At 36.8% G+C, this 11,431-nt stretch overlaps 1 pseudogene; it reads left to right on the forward strand.

Annotated features, from left to right (window-relative positions):
* The first annotated feature begins 1,145 nt into the window (after positions 1-1,145).
* Positions 1,146-1,903, forward strand: LOC125778400 (uncharacterized; annotated as a pseudogene).
* The last annotated feature ends 9,528 nt before the right edge of the window (positions 1,904-11,431 follow it).

The raw sequence follows: 11,431 nt of genomic DNA on the forward strand, positions 1-11,431 counted from the left end.
TATTGAAAATATAAAAAAAATTTTGTTTGAAAAAATTTAATACTTACTATTTACTATTATTATTGTCACTCGAAGTTGGAACCTCAAAAAAAGTGCACGTGGGTGGGGCCTGAGTGATTCTGGCTCTTGATGTTATCTGAAATCAAATATTCTTGATTATTCTTAATCTAGAGACATGTCACTCTGGACGGAACTACTGAAGTTAAATTTCAAGGGTAATTATCAAAATGGCGGACTTTGAAAAAAAAGTCCTTTTATTTTAGCAAAGAAAGGATTGTAAAATAAAGAATTAGGGGTGAAAAAAATTCTCGTAATTCTTCAATCAGTTCAGTAGAAAAAAATTTAGGACCCGGACCATCCAAAAAACAATGTTTTGAGAAAAACGCGTTTAAAGTTCAGTCGACCCTAAAAGTTGGATTCCGAGGCGTTCTAGGAAACTCGTTATAACTTCAGAAATATTTCGAATTTCTGTCTGAAATTTTTACATTGTATTCTCAAGACATTTTACTTTCAAATTAAGCAAAAAAAATAGATTTTTTGATCCCAATTTACCGGACCTACCTTAAAGCCAAAAACGCAATGAGTACCGTCAATCAACCGCCATATTCACCAAATTTGGCTCAGTGTGATTTTTCTTTTTTCACCAAACTAAAATTGCCTCTGCGTGAAACCCGGTTTCAGTCGATCAAAGAGATTAAACACAATTTGCTGGAAGAGCTGAAGGTCATCCCAAGAAGTGCTTATGAAAAGTGTTTCGCGTACTGAAAAAATCGTTGGCATAAAAGTATTATATCCGGTGGAAATTATTTTGAAGGCGAAAAAATAAATTTTGATGAATAATTAAACATTTTGCGTTTTATTTACAATTTCTAGGTACTGTTTTGTCACATTTCTTCCGGAAAAATATTTTAAAATCCAAAATATCGCTGTTTTTATAAAAATGTGCAGTTCATACGAAGCCGTGGAATATCCCATACAGATAACTACTATATATATATTAACATATATATTTTTTTATACCGACAACCGTAAATGCCAATCAAGCCAAGCTGTGCTCGGAATTTCGCACTTAACTGGAGCGCAATGCCGCTGTAACTGCTTCCTGCCACGAGGCATTGACTTCAAGCGTGCCTTTATGTGTGTGCATGCACCATATATCTCTATTTAAACATCTCTATATTTATACCGTTATTGACAGGCGCAGCCCTCTGAAATTCATTGTAACCAAACCACGAAATCATCGTTCGAGCCCACAAAGCATCTCAGCGCATTGTCAGCAGTATTGGCGATTAAAACTCGGCAACGATTGCCTCATCGAAATACAAATATACCAACAACACAGGCTCCACAGCAATTCCAAGCAAGCATACACACATACATACATAACATATTGGTTGGATTCTTTTATTATTTGCCTCCAGCTCCTTTCTTGTGGCTTTTATGCGTTGTTGCATCTGGTTTTTGTAAGCCGCAACATAAATACGAGTGCAGACAAAATGTAAATCGTAAAATCATTTCAACAGTTACTTAGTCCGCAGTTATTTGCTGCTTTTCAATATTGCTACAACAACAAACGGCGGCATGACTGCAGCTTAGTTTGCCTCCGTATATGCTCGAACTGGTAGCGAGCGAGAAAAAAAACACCAGGCACTACAAAAACAATAAATAAATTGCCGGGGAGCAATGAACGTCTGCCGGCCTGTCTGAATCCACAGATCAATGTAAATACTGCTGAATGTTTAGGAATTAGCGTGCCATCACCATCGCTACTGTGCGCGCCGTAGATTTTCAACATTTCAATGCGGTTGCGGTGGTTTAAGGGTATTTATGTGCAGAACCAACTTGCTTTCGGCGTTCATTTGAGATATTGAAATTATATGCACTACTTTGCAGGAAGCGCTAACGTTTGATTGATTTCACTTCTCGGCGGTGGTTAATATAGTACAAGTATGCCACACATTACATTTAATTGGGCATTGTTGCCCACTTACTCTAAAAATGGGATTTGTTTAAATATTTCTGTGTTTTATTTTCTTTGTACATATTTTGAAAGCTTTAAAATGATAAACTTAAAGTTTTGGAAAACAAATCTTCAGAAATAATGCATACACCGGAGCATGTTTGTGTTTTTGTTCCAGGTAGATAGGCTGAAAATTTCGTGCTAATTTAATAAGATAGCAGCACTAGAGCTTAATTCATGTTTTGTAGCTGGACTTAACCTTCCAAAAATACAGATTAAAATTTCGCAGCTGTCGGATTATTGGCAATTGAGGAGATATGGCATTTTCCACATAGTAATTTTAAATGACCAAAAGTGAATTTAATCGATGAAGCTGAGGCTAGAGAGAAATTAAAAGAATGTCTTGTAAATATCGTTCATGTTTTGGCATATGCGAAAACTCTATGCAAAATGGGTGGGTGCCTTGTGAGTTTACCTTTCGACTAACGACGGCGAAGACGACCGCAAAATCAAACTAACTTAGATTTCCGAAAGTACAGCTCTTGACCGGATTAAGTCTAAGTCAATTCCGGTAACGCAGAACCGGCTGTTGTTAGAATTGACGTCGGAAGAAACTTCAGACATACATCACAGACTCCTTTTTAATGAATGGCATGCTTGGAGTCAAACCACTACCATTTGCATACAAAGAGCTCGAGTTGCCGCGAGAATAGAGAGTGACCCTTGCACAGCTTCTTTTGGGATACGGTAGCAGGTTAAACTCCTACTTATCCGGAATCTACCCTGCCATATCAATTATTTATCCAGCGTGCAACGAGTCCCCGCATGACCAACTCTTTGCATGCCCTGCTAACCCTACACATATGACACCCCTCTGCCAACCCCGTCGAAACAACACGTTTCCTAGGCCTACCGTTGGATGACCTCGATGACAATTTATCTACTCCTTACCATTCTAAAGGAAGGGGATTCAGTATACGTTACAACAACAACGACGGCAAAGTTGCATCAAATCTTTTCTGCATTCGCAGTATTTCCCGGGCCTGAACCTAGTAACTTTTTTCTGCCCTCAGGTCTCAGGATAAAACTCACTGTACAGAAATTTGGCACTAATATCTATTTGAAGCAAAAATAAATTGTCCCAGAACTTGTGGAAGTACCCCTATATATCTATGTTCAATTAGTCTTGCCTTGTGGCAGGCTCTAGGCGTTTCGTCACTCTCCGATATTTTTGTTATATAGCTACATAGATGTTCACAAAGGGCAGGTGTCCAAATGGGATTATTCGGCGTCTCACGCTTATTTACCTAACCTTACTTAAAATAAGTGGAAAATATATAACAAATCACTTTTTTCCAGTAATCACCCTTATACCATAACTATTTCAATAATAAGAGTAACGATGACTTAAAAAATATCCCAATTATCCAATAGTTAGCTAAAATGCCAACGTCAAAGGAGCCAGGTTGAAGTACTAAATGAGTACTTCAAATATGTATTGAATGAAAACTATGAAGTGACTTTGGGAGGTTGAGTCGTAAAAAGAGATGATGGAAAATCAAACAAGAAGATTTAAATATAAACTACTATTCCTTCTTTATTGTATGCAACTTGACGTGGTATGACAAATAAAATGTCCTTCATGCATAAAATATTAGCGAAGATTTATTAACTCTTACCGAAAGGCGACCGATATACGAGTATACCATATATTAAATTAAAATATTTTATTTAGATTTTGTTCGATAATTGAATCAAGCAATTGCCTTGCAGCATAGACCAGATGTTCACAATACGTCAAATATTGGAGAAGACCCTAGGCAAACAGTTTGATACTCATCATTGTTTTGTCGATTTCAAGCCGATCTCGACAGCACTAATAGGAACTGCCTATGGTAGGACTTCATATATGAGATGAGAAAGCTTTTAGAGTATTCGAGAGAAAAGTTCTTCGCAAAATGATTGGAGCCGTCCATGTGAGCGACGAAAATCGAAGAAGATGGAACCATGAACTTTATGATCTCTAGGGCGACATTGATGTAATTAATCGCAGAAAAAATCAACGAATGCACGGCCTATATCATGTTGTTCGCATGGAAGCTAATGATGCAGCGACAAACTCCTTTGACTTGGGAACCGAAGATGGACAACGAAAGCAAGGACACCCACACATCTAAAGGAAGGAAATCAAGTGAATGGTGATCTTTCTGCACTTGGGATGTACAACTGACGAGACCTGGCACAGAAGAAAGGCAACTTGGGAAATGTTATGTTCTTAGCCCTGACCGACTCACGGTTGTAGTGTCAAAGAAAAAAAAATGGTCTTGCAAGAGTTAGTACCTCAAATGTCCATTTGAAATTCTAAACCGAAAAGTGCTAATTTAGAACAATTTCCACCACCACGACTTCAATATTTACTGCTAATTGGTCAGCCGAAAAGCATGCTACTTAAATGTATTCGAACTTCCTATAATTACTTTCTAAATACCAAACCTTCAGCAAGCAATAAAAACTGCGCACGTAAAGTGAAAAAAAGAAAGCATCGAACGCAACGAATGTGGCCCCACAATAAGTACAACAACAAATGCAAAATCTTTGAAACAATACAAGTAATGTGCAAATGTTTAATTAACTACAACAGCGAAAAATAATTGTGTAACGCCTAAATATGTGCTATATATGGCAAGAGAACAAATTTTATGGCATACTTAGCGGCAAGCGCTGACTCATACTACTCGCTGCCAATTAATAGAGTCGTACATGCTTTTGCGAAATAAAATAACTACTTTATTGATATGTGGCAAAGTCAGCAAGTCCGTGCACATGTGACGCCTAAATGTATGCTTAGTTGTACGGAAATATTTTGCGTCACGCAAGTGTGCGCCGAGCTATGCTGAAATCGTGACCAACGCTGCAGTCATGTCGAAGCCATTAATTATTGATGACGCTGATGATGTGCCGTTCGCCCCAAGTTCGATTATCTACGCAAGCTGATTTAATGATCATTTTATTAGTTGTGCACGTGTGTTTGTGTGGCAGTTCAAATACATGTGAACAAGTTGAATTATAGCAACATTTGGTTGGCTTGAAGTGTGAACGAAAATATACGAAGAACAGATGTTGATTACCATAAGCATTTCCATGAAATTTACGACAATACCAGGACAGTTTAATAAGTGCTTATCCTTAGCGGCCGATGGTGTCACTATTGAAAGAGAGCAGTGCATTTTCGTGGGCTGTTGGTTGGTTGGTTGGTAGAAAAATGAGCGCAAGAGCCATCAGTAGACTCATTGCGCTTCCGGATAGTAAACTATTTAAACCTAATCCAGCAACTCAATGGAATTTCCAAAATACACTCTCTCGTTCTTCTTCCGGCTGAAGATTTGTGTTTCTTTCTGTTATAGAAAGACCTGAACGACCGAATTATGGTCACTTAAGTAGTTTGAAGTTGCATTTCATGTATGGATTACAACAGAAAAACTGCGCTTCTGTTCCTGTTTCACTATTGATTCATCAGTGAATATGTAGATTTCGCCGTTGGAACTGCCCAATTTTCTTTATTGGGAAACGAAAACGATGTGGCACTCCTTTACACAGTCGCACTGCTAGCTTAACCCGAGCTCTTTGACAAGTTGAAGTATGATACATTGTCCGTAGTGAGACCAAGTCTGGCTCTAATGGCCTAAAATAATGAGACAGTTGTCCGTAAGCATATGTCTTAGGCAGATATTGAGGATTTTTATTCCACTCTTAGTCTTCAGCAAGCAGGCCCTTTGCACCTGTTCAACGAGACCCCGGCATCATATCATAATATGGGACGAAAGACATCTGTCTTGAGCCAGTATAACGTTTAAGGCCGTAAACTTCACTTTGGAGTTATGTTCCAGCTGTGAAGGGCTTTGAAACCCCTACTCTCATGTGTTCTTTTCAGCTCAATTTAATCAAAGATTACTCCAATTTTTATCGTTCCTGTGTAAAGATAGAAAACTGTTTTCTACCAACTGACAGTTAATCTGTGATCCTCCGCCCAATTGGCTGAGATGTCAAGAATCCTTTCCATGAGTCAAGATAGGATATGTTGGTACAATGGATGAGTTCCGGAAAACCATTTGACCACTTCAATATTTGAACGGTTAGGGGATAATCCGCACATATTTCTGTACCATTTGTCGTGATTTAACAGGGATCAAAAACAAGTTAATAGAATGGATTTCATAACGCAAACTTGTTCCCAAGAAGACAAAGACTTCCATATAGGCCGCAAAGATGTTACCCATTGTTTCTTGGGTTCACAAAATCTGCTCTACTTGGATTATTTGAAGAAGGCAAAAACGGTCAATTGGTCGAATTGTCGTCTCATCCATATTTTCCAGATTTGGCTTTGTATTTCTTGTTTTTTATTTTCAAACTCGTTAAAGTCCTTCATCTTCTTCTTTTTTGACATAGCTGAGTTTACAACAGCGCGCCAGCCGTTCTTCCTTTTCACTGTTTGGTGCCAGTTGGAAAGTTCAAGTGTAGCCCAGTCATACTCCACCTGGTCTGGTCCTGTTGACAAGAGTTATTCTTTGTTGGATTTTGTGGCTGAGGTTGTTGCTGGTTCCAAGATAGTCGAAATTATCTACGACTTCGAAGTTATGACTGTGAGAGCCAAGTCGCGAGTGCGACGACTATTTATTTGATGGGAGGGGATATTTCGTCAACCATCTAGATAGAAATTTGGGTCAAATACATAGGTATTCTTTACATATGTACAGAAAACTCGTTTTACAAATGGATCAAAGAAGTTGGACAATCACTGGATTTAATACATATAGAATATCGAGGAAAAAAGACTTTTCTTCCAAAATTTTTATTTGTCATTTTTGAATAGACTACTTATCGAACTTCCCTATTCTGTTGTTGTTTTGTAGGAAATGTATTTTTTAAGCATTTTATTTATGTTTCTTGGGTTAAAAAAAGTAATTTTCCTAAAATCTAAACTTTTGACAGCTCTTCGAAAAATTTCCAAACTCGCGAAGCTTAAAATTTTACCGACTTTAATTGAAAATTCCTTTTATTCCATTTCATATTTATCACACATATCTTTCATTTATTTCTGCACTTATTTATTCATACTCGATTTGTTGACATTTGTCCAAGTCAAACTTTTTTCCATCAATTACTTGCCCTTTCCGCCCCTTAGCCAGCTTTTATCAGCAGCCCCCTGCCGCATTTGTCAACATTTTGTCATATTGTAAATACTTTGTGACAGAAATTGACACAAATAAATTGTTAGCCAGCTTATTTATCATATCCTGCAGGAGCAATTGGGCGAGTGGAGTGACACTGTCCTCCACTTTCGTAGGTAAACAAACTTTTCTGCTCGGCGGCAATGATAATGAAAAGGGCAAAAAAGTATAAAAAAGTATAAAAAAAATGAAAAACAATAATATGCCACACTTACGAACACATCTACACACACACGCACAGGCAAGTGGCAATAATGTGTAAACTTAAGCAAACAATGGAAAATGATGAGCCACAACAATATTTGCGGCCAGTGGCAGCCACCAGTAGACACCAACAAACAAAGCAGAGGCATAGGAGTGTGAAAACTTTTATATATGCATACTTATTACTACTTTATATATGTCTGTGTGTATGTAACACAGTGATTGCTGTGCAAATTAATGCACACATTTTTATGGTCAACTTCTGTGGCACTTTGTGCTTCACTAAAATATGCTCGATGCGTGCGGGTGGTCCGCCTTTCTGTGACTATCTATTTCTCTGGGGGGTCACCTTGTGGCGCTTAAATTGTGGCAATCGCAAGAAAGTTATCTGCTTTGGGTAATGGTTGTGTGTGCGTGTGGACTCGTTAAGTTACTTGAGCGGTGCTAGCTAAATGGCCCTTAAGGTCCTTAAGGAGTCTTATAAATATTATGAGGCTATTCAGTGATATGTTTTGCTTGTGCTTGAGCTTAGTCAACGAGTTGTTTGATGCTTGAACTTGAGTGTAGGTTGCTCAAAGGATACTATTTAACCTTTTTTTTTTTGGAAGAGAGGGAGATAGAGAGAGAGATTAGGCGCGGTCTGTATAATACAGTGTCAACGAAGTAAGAGATGAACTGGGTATTTGTGTAGTAATAAGTATGCCTTTAAGGAATAAGCTCAAACATATTTATTTTTGAGAGGCTTATAAAAGTTGTGAGCGATTGCTTAATATGGAATATTGTTTTAAGGGAATTTTAGTAAAAATAAAATCAACCGATTTCATTTATTGGCTTAAAATATAGTCTAACCATGCCAAATAACAGGTCTTGGGTTATTAATCGACAGAAAATTATTTCTTGATAATATTTGGTAACCAACAGTTCGTCTCACTGAAACGGTGGATTTACCATTAATCACCAAGAATATTTATATTGGCGTATTGAACTAAGGAGTAGATCTAGTATTGCATTACAATACAGTAACTTTAGCTATTTGGAAGCAATATTAACTTCTTGTTAAAGCGATATTATTTGTCTCGTTTAGCTATATTGGCATTTTCGATTTATACCAGTTGTTTCTTCGCTGCTCTCCTCTCCATAGTTTGGCATATTAAGAATAATGTCATCATTTTCACTCGCCACTCCTTATAAAACAAAATATAGAAATATAAATAGAGAAATAGAGAAATTCTTATCGCTTAGAAATTCTGTTGGACACAACAAATTTTTAGAATTATTCGTGACGGATGATCCAAGTAGAGGTACTTTCTCAATGACCTTTTTTTGACAGATCACGAATGAGTCGTATCAAACTGTCATGTTATTTTTGTTCAGTATTGTTTGGCATTTCATCATGGAGATACTAACGTCTGAAAAACGTTTACAAATCGTTCAACTTTATTACGAAAATTCATGTCCTGCAAAGAACGCGCTTCGCTAAACTTATGGTAAACATAATTGGCTTAATGAGCGTACTATTCGCAACACCATCACCCCTCCTAAGGCCCAAAATTGATTATTGGATAATACTCGACCGAATAGACCGCGTCCAGCATGCAGTGAAGTAAATGTAGCAGCCGTAGGTAAGATGGTCCACGAAGACCGTGGATAGTCGATTCGACACCGTTCGCAACAACTCGGACTGACGTATAAAACGACTTTAGGTATTTTACGTCGAGATCTTCAATTGAAAGCGTACAATTTCACAAGCGAACTTGTTTCGCTTTATGGACTCTTAAAAAGTTCCAAGAAGATCCGACCTTTCTGAGCCAAATTTTGTTCAGCGATGATGGCCTTTTCTGCTCAATGGGTGTGTAAACAAGCAAAATTGCCGCATTTGCGACGAAGATCAATCTAAAGAGATTCTAGAGAGTTCAGAAAAAAATGGTTTGGTGTGGTTTGTGGGCCGGTGGAATCATCGGTTCATATTTCTTTAAGAAAGATGTCGGTGAGAACGTTACTATCAAAGGCGACCATTATCGCGCCATTATAACCGATCATTTGATGCTGAAAGTGAAGCTCGTAATCATGACGAAATTTGGTTTCAACAAGACGGCGCCACTTCCCACATATCGCATCAATCATTGGATTTATTGCGAAAAGTATATACAGACAATCCTACTTTGATTCAGGTCTTGGAGCAACACATGACGTATGTCATTCGCTAGTTACTAGTCGAAATACTCGAACTGATCATCAAAAATTAGACTCAAGGGATGGACTATTTGCGACGTAGTCTCGGCCAACATTTGAAAAGAGATAATTTTCAAAAAATAAATAACAAAAAATTTTCTTTCTGACGATAATACACATTTGCTATTAAATTTGAAGTTTTTGTAATTTGTTTTTAAAAGAGTAGGATGCTTGGATATGGATCACCCTCTAGCTGTCATAAAAACTGACTGATCAAAATTATGTTATATATGAAAAACGCTTGAAGGGTAGTCTAGCTTAGTTGCAACCAAATTTAACATTTTTTCTATTTTTTTTGTACCAAAATTGCCTGGTATAAACTAATTAAGATACTTTCATATTTTTTTCGAACATGTATGTTAATTTTATCTTGGTAAGACTAATTTCTTAAGATCTATTTGATATTAATCCTGAAACAGAAAAGCTAAAATATATAAAAACCTTTTTCTTCAAGAAAAATTTTGTGCCTTAAAGCATGAAACTTCTTATATTATATTTTGAACTCCAACATTATACACAAACAATCTATACACGTTTATGAGTGTATCTACCGGCTTTGGCAATAAAAACACAAAAAGTGAGAAAAATAACAACTAACCCAAAGTGCCTAAGATAATTTTTATTATTTCGTCTGATTTGTGCAACACATCGACCGAAACTTTGTCCCCATAAAAAAGAACATACACGAAAATAATACGAAAACCCTGCAGGCAAGTCAAGTATTTCTAAACTGCTTTACGACCAGTATGAACCACAAGCGTAACTAGTACGTTCCTCATACAAAAAAATGATTTTCATGAGAATTAATATCTTACGATCTGGCAACTGTTAGATTTCGGTTAAAAATATGTCAGTTTAATACTAATTCTTAATATATATGTATATTTTTCATCCGAATTCATATTAGCGAAAATAATTTTAGTTAGGATTTAGTACAAGTTCTCCATATTTCTATAGAAATAATATTTAATCGCTACTTAAGCCTTCTTAAGCTTTCTATCCCACTCTTCTTCTCTCATTCTATTTCAAAATTGTTATAAAAAAATTTATATCTTTATAGAAGAAAGCCGGATATCTTTTAGACTAGTTCAGATGTTTAATCACAGAATTTTATATGTAACTGGCTCGTGACTAGTGCGATATTTCACAGCAGCATACCCACATATCCACATTCACTAAATATATTACACAACATACAAAGAAATTGTACTCATAGAAAAAATATCCACTCAAGAAACACTTCCATGGCACACGGAAAGTGTGAAAAACTTCTTGCCCTAAACGAAGGTCATAAAGACACCCAAGTGACTAATCTACTCAAAGTGTCGGCAGTGTGCGTTCATCAGCTGTGCCCTTGGAAAGCTTAAGTCAATGTCTGATTTTGTTACATTCTTCTTGTAAACATTTTTATTTCTCCTCTTGAACTTGTTATTCTGTTAGAAAAGAAAAATATTTCCCTCGTCGGCGGTTGGTCCGACATTTGCTCTGATATACTACATGTATGTATGAATGGGTGTTTTTGGGTAAGTTTTTGTATGTGCTCCAAATCACTAATCTCTACTTAATTACACTTTTAATTATGTAGTTTGGAGCAATTTATATCTTGTGGTATTCCGTGTCAAGCGATAACACAGAATTATTATTTTCGAATTATCCTTACGAATGGTGATTTCAACTTGACACCGTACTACGCTCGACTGGATGATAGATTATTCCAATTTTCATCCAGAGAGTAAGTACTGTATGAGGCAACAGGAAAAAACCTTAACTTTGGCTGCTCTGAAGTTCTAATATCTTCCACAAATAC

The sequence above is a fragment of the Bactrocera dorsalis genome, chromosome 4 (genome assembly GCF_023373825.1).
Source record: "Bactrocera dorsalis isolate Fly_Bdor chromosome 4, ASM2337382v1, whole genome shotgun sequence".
Classification (NCBI taxonomy): domain Eukaryota; kingdom Metazoa; phylum Arthropoda; class Insecta; order Diptera; family Tephritidae; genus Bactrocera; species Bactrocera dorsalis.